We start from the raw sequence: 12,962 nt of genomic DNA on the forward strand, positions 1-12,962 counted from the left end.
TCTTAACCAGCAGAAAGGAAGATGGAATGATAGAAATGAGCCAGTCCAACTGAAGGGACAAACCAAGAGAAAAAACACAGGATGGGGAGGGTAAATATAAGGGTCAAATAAGATGGTGGAGGAAACCTAATGAAGTCAGCAATTGTACCAACTGGAAACAGTCCCCATGCTCCAGCCGGCAGGAAAAACGCTGTGTCCAAAAACTCCAACTTTAATCTATTTACGAGAAAAACATCTAAAACGTTAAAATATGTAAAAGTAGGAGGTAAAATGATGACAAAAGGGTAAGCCCCAAAACACTGGTGTATCTACCTCAATTTCAGACCAGAAAGATTCCCGAGCAAAATGGCGCACGGAAGATGCGCGGTCACTTCGTGACGGTGAAAGACCCAGTCCCCAAAGCGGAGTGCAAGTGGTTGCACTCAGAACAACATTGCCTATAAATTAATTCATTAAATAATCGTAGAATAACTGTAAGGGGAAATTGACAATCGGAGGGAAGGATGAAAATTCACTTGAGTCCCTTACAGAACCAGCAGACAAAACGTGCCAGGACGGATACTGAAAACACAAACGATCAGCTACCAACTTGCGCAAAATCTGTGTGCATTGCTGACTACCACACATTTTTGACGGCATGCACGCTACTAGTAGGGGGAAACCGACTATGTACCGGGTCACAAAGTAAACCTACGCAAGTCTCAAAAGATGGAAATCCTACAGAATTATTCACTGACAGCAATGTAATGAAGGGAAAAGCAATCGCAACATGACAACCAGAAAAAGCTCGTACCTGGGGAAAATATGACGCAGACTTCCAAGCTGTCCATGGGTTAATCAGGAAATGATCATAAACTAAACAATGTTTAGAAAGGAATGACCACACACACATATCAAAATGTCCCTGAATATCTTTATGCCAAGAGAGTGAAAGACTTAGACAAAATGGAAAATTTCCTTAAAAAAAACAAAAACAAAAAACTTACCAAAACCGATTTACAAAAGAATTAAAACCCTGAGTCATAACATAACCATTAAATAAATTGAGCCAGTCATTTAAAATCTCCCCCAAAAGAATGGGGGCATCTGGGTGGCTCAGTCAGTTAAGCGCCCGGTCATGATCTCACAGTTCATGAGTTTGAGCCCCACATCGGGTTCCACGCTGATGGTGCAGAGCCTGCTGGGGATTCTCTCTCTCCTTCCCTCTCTATGTCCCTTCCACATGTGTGCTCTCTCTCTCTCTCTCTCTCTAAATTTTTTTTTCAACGTTTATTTATTTTTTGGGGGACAGAGAGAGATAGAGCATGAACGGGGGAGGGGAAGAGAGAGAGAGGGAGACACAGAATCGGAAACAGGCTCCAGGCTCCGAGCCATCAGCCCAGAGCCTGACGCGGGGCTCGAACTCACGGACCGCGAGATCGTGACCTGGCTGAAGTCGGACGCTTAACCGACTGCGCCACCCAGGCGCCCCTCTCTCTCTCTTTCTAAAATAAATTAATAAACTTTAAAAAATAAGAAAAATAAAAAAATAAAATAAAATCTTCCTTAAAAGGAAACTCTAGGTCCAGGCGGCTTCATTGGTTAAGTCTACCAAGCATTCCAGAAACAAATTTAAAAAACAAGATAGGGGGAGTGACGGAGCAGCATTACTAAAAGAAAACATATCTGGGAAATCCGTATAGAGAAGAAAGACAGAAGTTAGTATTTGAGTTCCTGCACCGCACCTGAGAGGCCCTTCAAAAGAGTTCCTTATTTGCTTTCCTGGCAGTCCAGAAGGCAAGACTGGAATCCCAGGGAAAAATCATTCCCCTCCAGCGTAATTATAGCCAGTACCGACCAAGCCCATCCCCCCCGAGCTGCCACGGGGACAGTGGGAGAGGGCTGCAGACCCCCCACAAGCGGGTCCCCCCACGCCCGGCCTCCGACAGAGTTCACCGGCGGGGGGCCCTGAACTCGTGTGTTAGCTCATTTAATCCTCACACACCACTGTGCTGTGGGTCCCGTTCGTAGCTTGATTTTACAAATGATGAAACTGCCCTTCAGAAAAGTGACCTTCCTGGTCACATAGTTAGCGGACGGCGTGGCCGGGTCGGAAGACAGGCCGCTGGGAAACTCAAACCCTTCACTCTTCCGCAACGATAATCCGACGGCGCTCAGCCTCCCAGCGAGATCCGTCGGGGGTGTTTGCCTGCCCACGGCCCGCCCCGTCCTGGGCACAGACAGACCGGGGCTGACTGCTTCAGGGCAGCACATGGAGCGAGGATGGACCTTGGAGAGCCGTTGACAGAATGCCCACACGACGAGGCGCGTGCCCTCGTGCGACCTCAGGTGGCCAGCGGTTACACGGAACAGGTGTTCGCAATTTCACTCGACAAATATTTATTATCTCCATAAAACAGGGCTCAATCATGGCAACGATCCTACAGGGGCCTGGGGATCACTCAACGAGTCAATGTATGTCACCCACCGCGAAACACACGGGCAGCGTCTTCTCAAGACTCTCGGACCATTCTATCACGGCCAGCCGGGTTCCGAGGCTTCTTGGTCTCTATTGTCTGCATCGCATGAGGCGTCCGTCTGTCCAGCCCCGCCTGCGTCTTCCATGCCGAGGGGCACTGGCCACCCGTCACGAAGAACACCCAGATTTCACGGTGTTTGCTCCTTGCAGAGCAGAAACATCCCGCCTCTGAAAGGAGGGCCGGAGGTTGATCAATTCCATTCAATTACCGAGCGTACACTTCTCCCCAGGACTCTTGGCTCTGGCTTCGTCACCCGGAGCCAAGGAGCTGCCAGGTGCCTTCTGGAATAAATTTCCCATCCAGACACACTACCCTCCCTCCCCCGAGAGCTACCGGGTTCGGCACTTTGATTCCTCGGGGATTTTGCTGCACGAATCAGTCCGGCGTGTAACACCACGTCCAAGGGACCGTGAGTCCTGCTTTCCACACGTTTCCTATTTTTATCTCCACTCGCGTGAGGTGGGGTTTTAAAACAGAGGTTGGTTCCCCTGAACCTGTGTTTTCAAATCCATTCTTAGCTTGAAAGACAAGAATTGTGAAGTCGAATGTAAACAGCAACCTGCTCGTAAGCCCACGACCGAGCTGCTCCCAGGGAGCACGGACAGGCCAAGGCACTAGGGCCACCGGGACGGCAGGATGGTGATGGGCCCCCTCCCTGCCAGCTCCTCCTGTGGGTCCTTCAGTCCTGAGCGAGAACATCAGAGGGCCCAAGGGGCCGGGGCCCCTGACACGTACTGGACTGGAAGCCACAGACAAAATAATGTAACGGATTCAGCTCCCGGGATCCGAGCTCCGAACTAAAAAGAATGAAAATTTTGGAATGTGCTGAAGTTGAGAGAGAGGATGTGCCGGGGCCAGGAGCATCGACTCACCGCTCGGACCTAGGAGTTTTCGCGTGGGGCACACACGACCCAGAAACTCAACTCTGTCCCCAAAGTATTTTTTAAAGTCTCCATTTCCAGCTCCCCTTCTGTGGTTAGCAGTCAACTGAATGGCTGTTACCGTTTGAAAGGAGAATTCGTTTGGGAGGAAGGGCTGTTTTTACTTCATACACACCCGTTGGATTTTGCTTTGCTATTTTATGAAAAAGGGTCCAGTTTCCCTAACTCCTAATGAATCCTCCTCGGACCACACCCAGATGGGCTCCGCTACTTCACAGAGAAGCAGATGATGGATGGTGGTGCTCTAGAATGTTCTAGGTTCTCGCAGCAGAGCATGACTCACAGGCATATTCTCCCCCAGAAGCCACCCTGGAAAAGCAGATGTTAGGACTGAAATACCTACAGAGTATTATCAAGAAATTGGGCCTCTAAAACATATACGGGGGTGCCTGGGTGGCTCGGTCAGTTAAGCGTCCGACCTCAGCTGAGGTCACGATCTCGCGGTTCGTGGCTTCGAGCCCCGTGTCGGGCTCTGGGCTGACAGCTCAGAGCCTGGAGCCTGCTTCCGATTCTGTGTCTTGCTCTCTCTCTGCCCCTCCCCCACCCATGCTCTGCCTCTCTCTCTCTCTCTCTCAATAATAAATACACATTAAAAAAAATATATATATATATAGAAATGTTCTAGTGCCAGAATACACAGTTGAATAAAAGCTAGAAGTTGAGCAGTGGGATCAAAAGGGAGGGCAGACAGTCAGTATGGACACCCCCAGGGGCCCCGTCACTGAGAACCAGCAAGGTCAGGGACACCTACAGGAGTGGGGTGGACAAGCCCTGGGAGAGTCCCTCTCTAGCTCTCTTCATGCGTTTGACACTGCTGAGCAAAGCGCTTCTAGGCAAGAGTGTGACAGTCGCTGTTTCACTGGTCCTGAGCTGTGCGGCCTTTGGAATTCTGCAAATCATCCAGGAGGGCCACACGGCATCCCAAGTTTAACTGTCCGGGATAGGGCATCGCGCAGTGAGAGCATACCTACCCAGCAGGTAAGCCATTCTATTTCTGCGGGGCAAAAGGGGTGATTTCCTGCCCAAAACATCTGCTGATTTCAGGGCTTCCCCTGGACATACTCTTGTGGTCTTGGTTTGCTGTCAAGACAAGACACGACGCCGAGGCCTCCGAATTCTAAAGCTCGCCCGGCTGCTCGTCTCACACACAACACCTGTCTGTGGATGCTAATGGTCTGCATAGCCATTCGGGCAAAGGGCAAAACCACTGGACCCCCAGACCAGTGAGAAACACTTCCACCGCATAGGGACCGCTTGTAAATCTGGGAGGCTTTCCAAAATTTCCTGTCACAGACGGTATCCTTTGCCATTAACTGACCAGGCACTCAGAGAGTTTTAAAAAAGAAGATTCTTGGGATTGCTTTGTTCGCTCAGATCAACCGCAGCAAATAGATCCTTTAGTGATAAGATATAAGAAATCAGGTTGGCAGTATTCACTCGTGAGCACTGAAGCAGGAACGTTTCATGGCTGCTGCTGGTTCAAGACATCATTAAATAATAGGGTTAAAAGTGTAGCTGCATTTGGGGTGCCTTTTGATACGAATGCGTAAGTTAAGACATCGTTAAAGAAGAAGTCAAGTGCTTCCCAGGAGGTTTAGAAAACCGTTGGGGCGATTTGAGATTTTGACTCACGATGCTCTGCTCACCAGTTGATCTAGACCCAGGCTAGTTTTAACGTGTGTGTGTGTGTGTGTGTGTGTGTGTGTGTGTGTGTTTTCATCAGCTCTGTAAATTCTCTCAAACAAATGCGCAGATCACCACTACACGGATCAAGAAAGCGAATGTTGTTAGCCTCCAAAAGCCTTGGGCTTTTTCTCAATTGCAAATGTTTTCTCCTCTCCAAAGGTAAACAATGTATTACAATATGCTTCTTCCTGCTTTTGAACTTAAACAGAAAAAATGTAACATATTTTCCTCCATGTTTGGCTTCTTTCGCGCATGTCATGTTTGTGAGGTTTACCGTCTTGTGGCTTGTATTTGCTTTAATTTACTAACGCGTGGTTTTTCGGTATACGAGTAGCCTGTAATTTCCTTCTTCTTTCATTTGAAGGAAATGGGTTGTTTTCAGTTTGGTGAGATTATGAGTCATCTTTCGCAGCAGAGGACTTAAAAAATTTTTTTTTCATACTTAGGAACAGTCCCCTTAACAGACATAATGAGCTGTTCTGAGAATATGCAGGTATGTTTAATGGGCTACAATTAAAATGACAGAGTTGCAATAATATGGTAATGTAACTGCTTAGCATTGTATTTCCAATTCATATTCCATGGTTAATTTAAGAATAATTACTTGGGACATAATACCGAAGTGCCTATACAATTAATACAGCAATTGTTCAAGAATGTTCCTAATCATCAATTATCATTTTGCTGAGTAATCGTTTTGCCAGATTATTGAGGATATTTTCAAGTGTTCATTTCTCTGCCTGTAAAATGACAAGTGGTCCTAGGTCAAATATAAATTGCTTTTGAGGGGCACCTGGGTGGCTCAGTCGGCTAAGCGTCCGACTTCGGCTCAGGTCGTGATCTCGCAGTTAGAGAGCTCAAGCCCCGCATGGGGCCCTGTGCTGACAGCTCAGAGCCTGGAGCCTGCTTCAGATTCTGCGTCTCCCTCCCTCTCTCTGCCCCTCCCCTGCTCACGCTCTGTCTCTCTCTCTCTCTCAAAAAATAAATAAACATTAAGTTGTTTTTGAGACAGGGAAACTGAAGGAACCCCATGTGAGAAAAAGATGTTTTTTTGTTGTTGTTGTTGCTTTTTCCTTTGCTTCTTAACCGGCTTCTATCCTTGCTAGGACCTGCACCCTGCCCCACCCGACAGGTGCCTCAGAACGCAGATAGTGTGGAACCTCCTTGTAAGGGACAAGGAATTCTCGAGAACAAATAACATCTAATGAAGGACCAGGTGAGAATGATGGGCGGCCACGATCACACGCGTATTCCAGACCACAGGTGCTGGACATCTTGACACTGAGACTCCGGGTCAGGAAATAAGTGACTTATGATCGACACCTGGACCTTGTTGTTCTGACCGGTTCCTGGATGCCTGAGAGGACACGTCCGTCACACCACAACTGTCAGTAAAAACCCCAGACCCCGAATAAAGACAGAACTCTATCTTTTCCTTTCCAAGTGTCCCAGATGCTGTGTTCCTCTTTATATATTTTCAATAAACTCTGCTCTCACCTCCTGATGGCTCACGTTCAATTCCCATCCTGCATGAAGCCAAGGACCCTCCAGGCTGAATCTGTGGGAGCCCCTCTGGGTCCTCTGACTCCAGACTCCACCTGCCTGCATCCATTTTACAACTTTTCTTTTCCCCAGTTAATTGTTTTCTAGCGACTGGATTCAGAGCCACTAAAGGAATTAGAAACTGGTTTAAGCATTCACAGTAGAGTTTCACAAGGTGCTCCGAAACATTTTTGCCACGTATGAGCCCCCAAACTTGGCTTCTAGAAATGTGTGTAGAGAATATATGTGTATGGGAAAATCAAAATAAATGCCCATGTTCAAGGTGCATCATTAAGAATTATTCATAAGAGCGGAAACAGTATCAACCTTAAATCGTATAATCATTAGGCATAACCTTACTACCGGTTTCTTAATTCATGCCACAAATATTTGTTGACGGAATGGTGTGCAAAGGGCCGAGCTCGTGGGAATTCTGTAGTGATCCTGACGGAAAGGTCTCTGGGGTTCGGGGCCAAGATGGCAGCTGGGAAGAGTCTGAGCTCACCTCGATCCCACAGACACAGGGGAACGCCAGCTCCTTATGGAAGCTTCCTCTGGCAGGTCGGGGGGGGGGGGGGAACACAACCCCTAAAGCCTGGCTGAGCAACTCCTACAGCTCCACCCGCCGAGAGGGACGCCACATGGAAGCCGGGAGGAGAGGCTGGGCCACGGCCTGGCCGTGAACCTCACCCCTGGCTCAGGGAGGAGCACCAGGCGGGAAGTGGAAACCCAGCCCTTGTCCCTGGGGAGCCAGGGGGTCATACCCCACATCGGGAACCCCGACTTTAACCACCTGCACCTAAGAGGTGAGACCCCCTCCCCCCCAGATAGCTAAAACATTTGGAAACCCATACGAGGCTCGTGTCTTAGAGACCTGCTCCTTAAGGACTGGCCGGTGGACTTACCAGCCCGGGGCTCAGCGCAGTGGCCCCCCATCCCGTCCAGGCTTGACGTGAGAAAGGCTCCTCTGCTTCTAGGAAAGCGTGTCGGCCTGCGGAGCCATCGGGTTGACCACGCACGTCTCAGGCCGGGGCGCTCTCTGCACCTGCAGCGACGGGACTGGAGGCCGCCATCTTTGTTTCTACCACGGTCGGTCGTGCTGTCCTTCTGCCAGCAGGTGCCGGCCTCACGCCCTCCCCCGGAGGGAGCTTTCTCTCTCGCGTCTGGTGCCTCAGCGCCTGAAGCCGCTGCCCAAGGGGTGATGCCCTTGATCCTGGCTCAGCAGGCCAGGAAGGGCTTGCATTCCTAGGTCTGTGGGACTGTGACAATCAGAGAGACAGTTCTTGGCAGCCGCCCCCCCAGGGCACTGCATGCGACAGCGGACTCACACACAACCCAGTCGTTTGGGGAGGGAAGCTCATTTGCTTGTCCAGGAGCTTTGGCCTGAGGGGCACGCCTCTGGTTTGGGACACTCCTTGGGGGCCCTGTGGGGGGGGGGCTGCAGCTGGCCACTGTCACCCAGGAGGGAGCCTGTACCCTTGCCTGGCAACCCTGAATTTTAAGGTTGCCACCAGGGCACCTCGAAGTGCCACGGATCTGGCGGCCAGCAGGGCAGAGGCTCAAGAGTCCCCCAGGACTGTAACCAGTGGAGAAAGACAGCCACCACCCCCAGGGCACACAAGAGAGGCAGGCATCTCATTAAAGACAGAGAGGCCCCTGAAATGATGAAGTTTGGGATTATCAAGGGAGACAGACATTAAGCAAATATCCTTCCAAATATGAAGTTAGTGTTAAAAGTGGTGAGTGCTCTACACACACACGGGTTCAACACCTTGAGTTTGGAGAGCTCTTTACATCTTTTGGATACAAGTCCTTTACCAGATGTATGCTTTGTAAATATTTTCTCCCAAGTCTGTGGCGTCAGGGGCTGTGAAGGGTCTGATGTTTTTTTCCTGCCGGCAAAGTAACATGTGAGCCTTCTAAGATGTCCAAGATATTAGCCTACCCAGATTTCCACGATACTGGCAGGACACACAAGGCTCCGGGGTTGGAGAGAAAGGACTTTGGAGCCTCATATTTGCCTGTTTCCTTAGCTCCCAACCCTCTACCCCCAGGACCCAGGAGGGTTGTGGAAAGACCCGGGCAGGTACTGCCGCGCACACGGTGGGTTTGTGTTGCACCTGAGACCCCAGTCTTTTAAAGAGGGCTGGTAGCAAGGCCGCCCAAACTTTGCCCTGGAGAAGATACTCTTTATTACACTGTCAGGAAGCAAATGTGCCATCTGCCCCGGAGGGAGCCTTTCTCGCTTTTTGCTAGATCTATCCTTTAAAAAACAGTCCAGAACAAAAGTGGTTAATGCGTTTGCTCCAAACACATGCCGAAAAATGAGAGACCCGAGGAAAACCTCTTCCCCGGAATTATTTTTTTCACTCTCTTAAGCTGCATCTTTTGAAGAGCAGAAAATTTATTTTTGATAAAGTCTAATGTATCAGTTTGATTTTTGTATGCATCATCCTTGGAGTCATGGCTAAGATAGCCCTGCGTGACCCAAGATCTCAAAGAGTTTCCTGATGTTACCTTCTAAAAGGTTTATAGTTTTAGGTTTTATCTTTACGTTTATGGTCCTTTTTTTTTTTTAAGTTTATTTATTTTTGGGACAGAGAGAGACAGAGCATGAATGGGGGAGGGTCAGAGAGAGAAGGAGACACAGAATCTGAAACAGGCTCCAGGCTCCGAGCTGTCAGCACAGAGCCTGACGCGGGGCTCGAACTCTCGGAATGCGAGATCATGACCTGAGCCAAAGTCGGACGCTCAACCAACTGAGCCACCCAGGCGCCCCAGGTTTATGGTCCTTTTGAGTTCATTTTTGTATATGGTGTGATCAAACTTTTTTTTTTTTAAACCGATGGTATCTTTTTGAAAGATTCTCCATCAAATTGCCTATGTACATTTGTCAGAACCCAGTGGTCCATAAATGTGTGGCTCCATTTCCACACTCAATATTCTTTTCCATTGATCTATGTGATAGAGCGTATTGATCGACTTCAAGTCCGATATCGCACTATCTTGATGCGCATAGTGTATAAGAGCCTTGCGTTCAGCTATGGGTAGTTCTCCAACTTGGTTCTTCTTTTTCAAAGCTGTTTTAGCTTATACTCCATCCTTTGCATTCCCATATGAATTATAAAATCAGCTTGTCATGCTCTATGAGAAGCTTGCTGGGATTCTGATTAGATTGTGTTGACTCTGTACATTAAACTGGGGAGAATTAACATCTCAGCAATATTGGGTCTTCTGCTTCTTGAACACAGTGTATCTCTCATTTATTTAAGTCTGGAGTTCCCCTGAGAGATGTTTTGTAGTTTTTAGTGAACATGTGTTTCACCTCTTCTCTCAGATTTATTACTAATTATTCCATAGAGTTTCCATTTTTTTTCTTTCCCTCTTTTTTGCTTTCAACCTCTGGGAGCCCTTTTTCTTGTACACAGTATAAGAGATCTGTTCTCTTTAAAAGAATCCTGGTTGACAACCTTTTCCTTTTAATTGCACTAACAGTGAACTCATATTTACTTTAATTCCAAATATATTTTCGTTCAGACAACTCGGACACAGCTTCCCATCTGCCCAGGCACACATGGGATACTTTTTAATCTTAGGGCCAGCAGGAAGCAATGAAAACCAGGTCTCATCAGGATTGGGAAGCTACGTCTAAGCTATGCGTAAGGTCCATCAGTCTAAGCGCTCGGACATCCAGTCCCTGTAAGGGGAAGCAGACTCCTCCTCCTGGTCCGGAGGTGGCTTCAGAAAGAAGCAGGCCAGAATCAGAGTGTCCTCCTCCTCCCTTCCCCTGATTTCAAACATTATCCTCTGCAATATGGCAGCCATGTTATTCATTTTGGTGTTCCGTGGAAAATAATCTGTGCTTCAGCCAAATGATGAATGGCAAATTTCTACACACATTACTTTTAGACCATAATGGAAGGAAAATATTGGGTGGGTTGAATTGAATCCGCTAATGAAAACCAGTGATATTTCTCAGGCTGAGTTCAAGTCTCGTAATGTCCAAGTTCCAAAAGAGAAGGAAGAACTATTAAAAGACCTCTGGTGGAAGAATATTGTAACCAAAGGACGTGCAGTAATTACAGGATATATTTGAAAGACCTCAGAGTTTTGAGAGAAACCAAGTACAAAAATAAGGCTAGCAAGTGGGAACTCTACTTTTCGCACAAAAGTTCCCAATATTTCACAAGTGTTTATGCAACGCAAAAAGGCCCAAAGGGGTCAGATCCATTTTCTTCCTAGCATAGTAGTGTCTCTCACACGGGCTACAATTCTGTCTGCCTTTCTCTCATGTGCTTATTAAGTAATGCCATTTGGTACATTTCTGTGTTACTGGATTAAATGTCCATATCAGAATGATTTTCGTGCTTCTGTGGGCTAAGATGTCAGTATTTTTGGTTTAGAAGTAACTTTGTACTATGACTTGAAAACATCACGCTGATTTCCCAAAGGCTGTTTTGTGTCTTGCATTTTTCTCTTTTCCTTTTTTTTTTTTTTTTGAGAGAGAGAGAGAGAGAGAGAGAGAGACAGAGAGAGAAAGAAAGGCAGGGAAAGAAAGAGGGTGAGAGAATCTTAAGCAGGCTCCATGCTGAGGCTCCGTGCGGAGCTCGATCCTATGACCCTGGGATCATGCATGACCTGAGAGCTGAATTCAAGAGTCAGATGCTCAACTGACTGAGCCCCTCGGGCGCCCCTTGCATGTCTATCTTTAAAAAAAAAAAATCAAAACAAATTGGGCATTTCGTATTCCAGGAGGGGGCCCTATCCACACACACGCTCTGGTTAAAAAAATGTTTGCAAGGGGAGAAAAAAATGTTTTAAACTTGATTGTGGTGGCAGTTACATGCCTGTCTCTGTCAAAACTCACAGTAATGTACCCTAAAAAGAATAAATCTTTCTGTATGTAACCGTGTAATCCAAAGGAGAACAAAATGGGGGTAGGGCATCTTTTTAAGCGTGTTAAGATGCATTTTGATAAGCTATTTCAATCTAAGCAAGGAACTCGGGTGCCAAATATCAATGTGAAGTGACATAAAACAAACACATTATGAACATCCAAAAATCTGGACTTACAATGGAAATGCTGACAGCTTCTGAAACTAAATGGCACTCAATCACTAATTTTCTGAGGGTAAGATTTGTACCCTGCTGGGCTTATAATTCTGTTTTCTCTTTTTGCGCTGTTCATGTGTAAATATTGCTAATTTCATTTGACACAAAAACGGCAAACAACTTAATTTTGTTTCTAAGCTAGTCGATGACACAGAGGCTACCTTCTAGATGAGGCAGGCAAGCTTCGTGGCAATCATTTGCGGGCGGGGTGGAAATCAAGGCATTTCAAATGTATTTGTAACAAGGAAACAAATTTATTGATTTTAAAAGACAAGACACCATTTTGTTTTGAAAAACACAAGAAAGCTAGCCTGAGTTCAAGTCTGAAATATTCAGAAAAATCCTACTAATATCTTTAGTATGTTCCAGTCATTTGTTTAAACAACACACTAAAAGTTAATATATATTTTTATAATTATAAAAGTTCCCCAGTTATTGTACAGTACACAATACAAATCGCCCACAAACTATTATTTAACTCCTGCCAATTTTGAGAGGACATGATATACTAAAAGATTTAGCATTTCTCACAAAAATCACATCAGGAAATACGTATTTACAAAATCAAATACATTATACAAAAAACCATCACATGTTATTCGGTAAGGATGTTTTTAAATAATTAAAAAGTTTATTCAACTGGAGTCCAAAAACTGGAAAAGAACATTACATCATCTCACACATACAATCGCTACGAAAGTTGCTTACCTCATTTACATAATATATTCAGTCGATTGTAAAATAAATGTTCAAATATCTCCTAGTGTTACTATGTTTCTGTGCTTGTGGGACTGAATAATGTAATCCGCCACTTACTAAGTGAAGTTTAAATGATGGCACTTAAAAAAAATACAGTATTTTAAAAAAAAACACAATGAAAGAAGTTTTACCTAGAAGGTACGAAAGCCCTGAGGGATAGTAGAATTACTGATTGGTAAGCACTACAATTAACCTAATTAAAAGTTTACCACCCCAGGCACAAATTTCCGAGTTTTCTCAAGGCACTCACAACGCGTTGGTCACCACCATAGGGTCCCAATTGATGATGGAGATGAGTAGAGAAAAAAATTTGCTTTGGTACAAAAGATACTTTGCAAACGAATAAAATTCATTACCTCCTTTATTGGGTCATTTAAAATTGTGTTTAGCAGGTTAAAACAAG

The sequence above is a fragment of the Acinonyx jubatus genome, chromosome D4 (assembly GCF_027475565.1).
Source record: "Acinonyx jubatus isolate Ajub_Pintada_27869175 chromosome D4, VMU_Ajub_asm_v1.0, whole genome shotgun sequence".
NCBI classification, from domain to species: Eukaryota; Metazoa; Chordata; class Mammalia; order Carnivora; family Felidae; genus Acinonyx; species Acinonyx jubatus.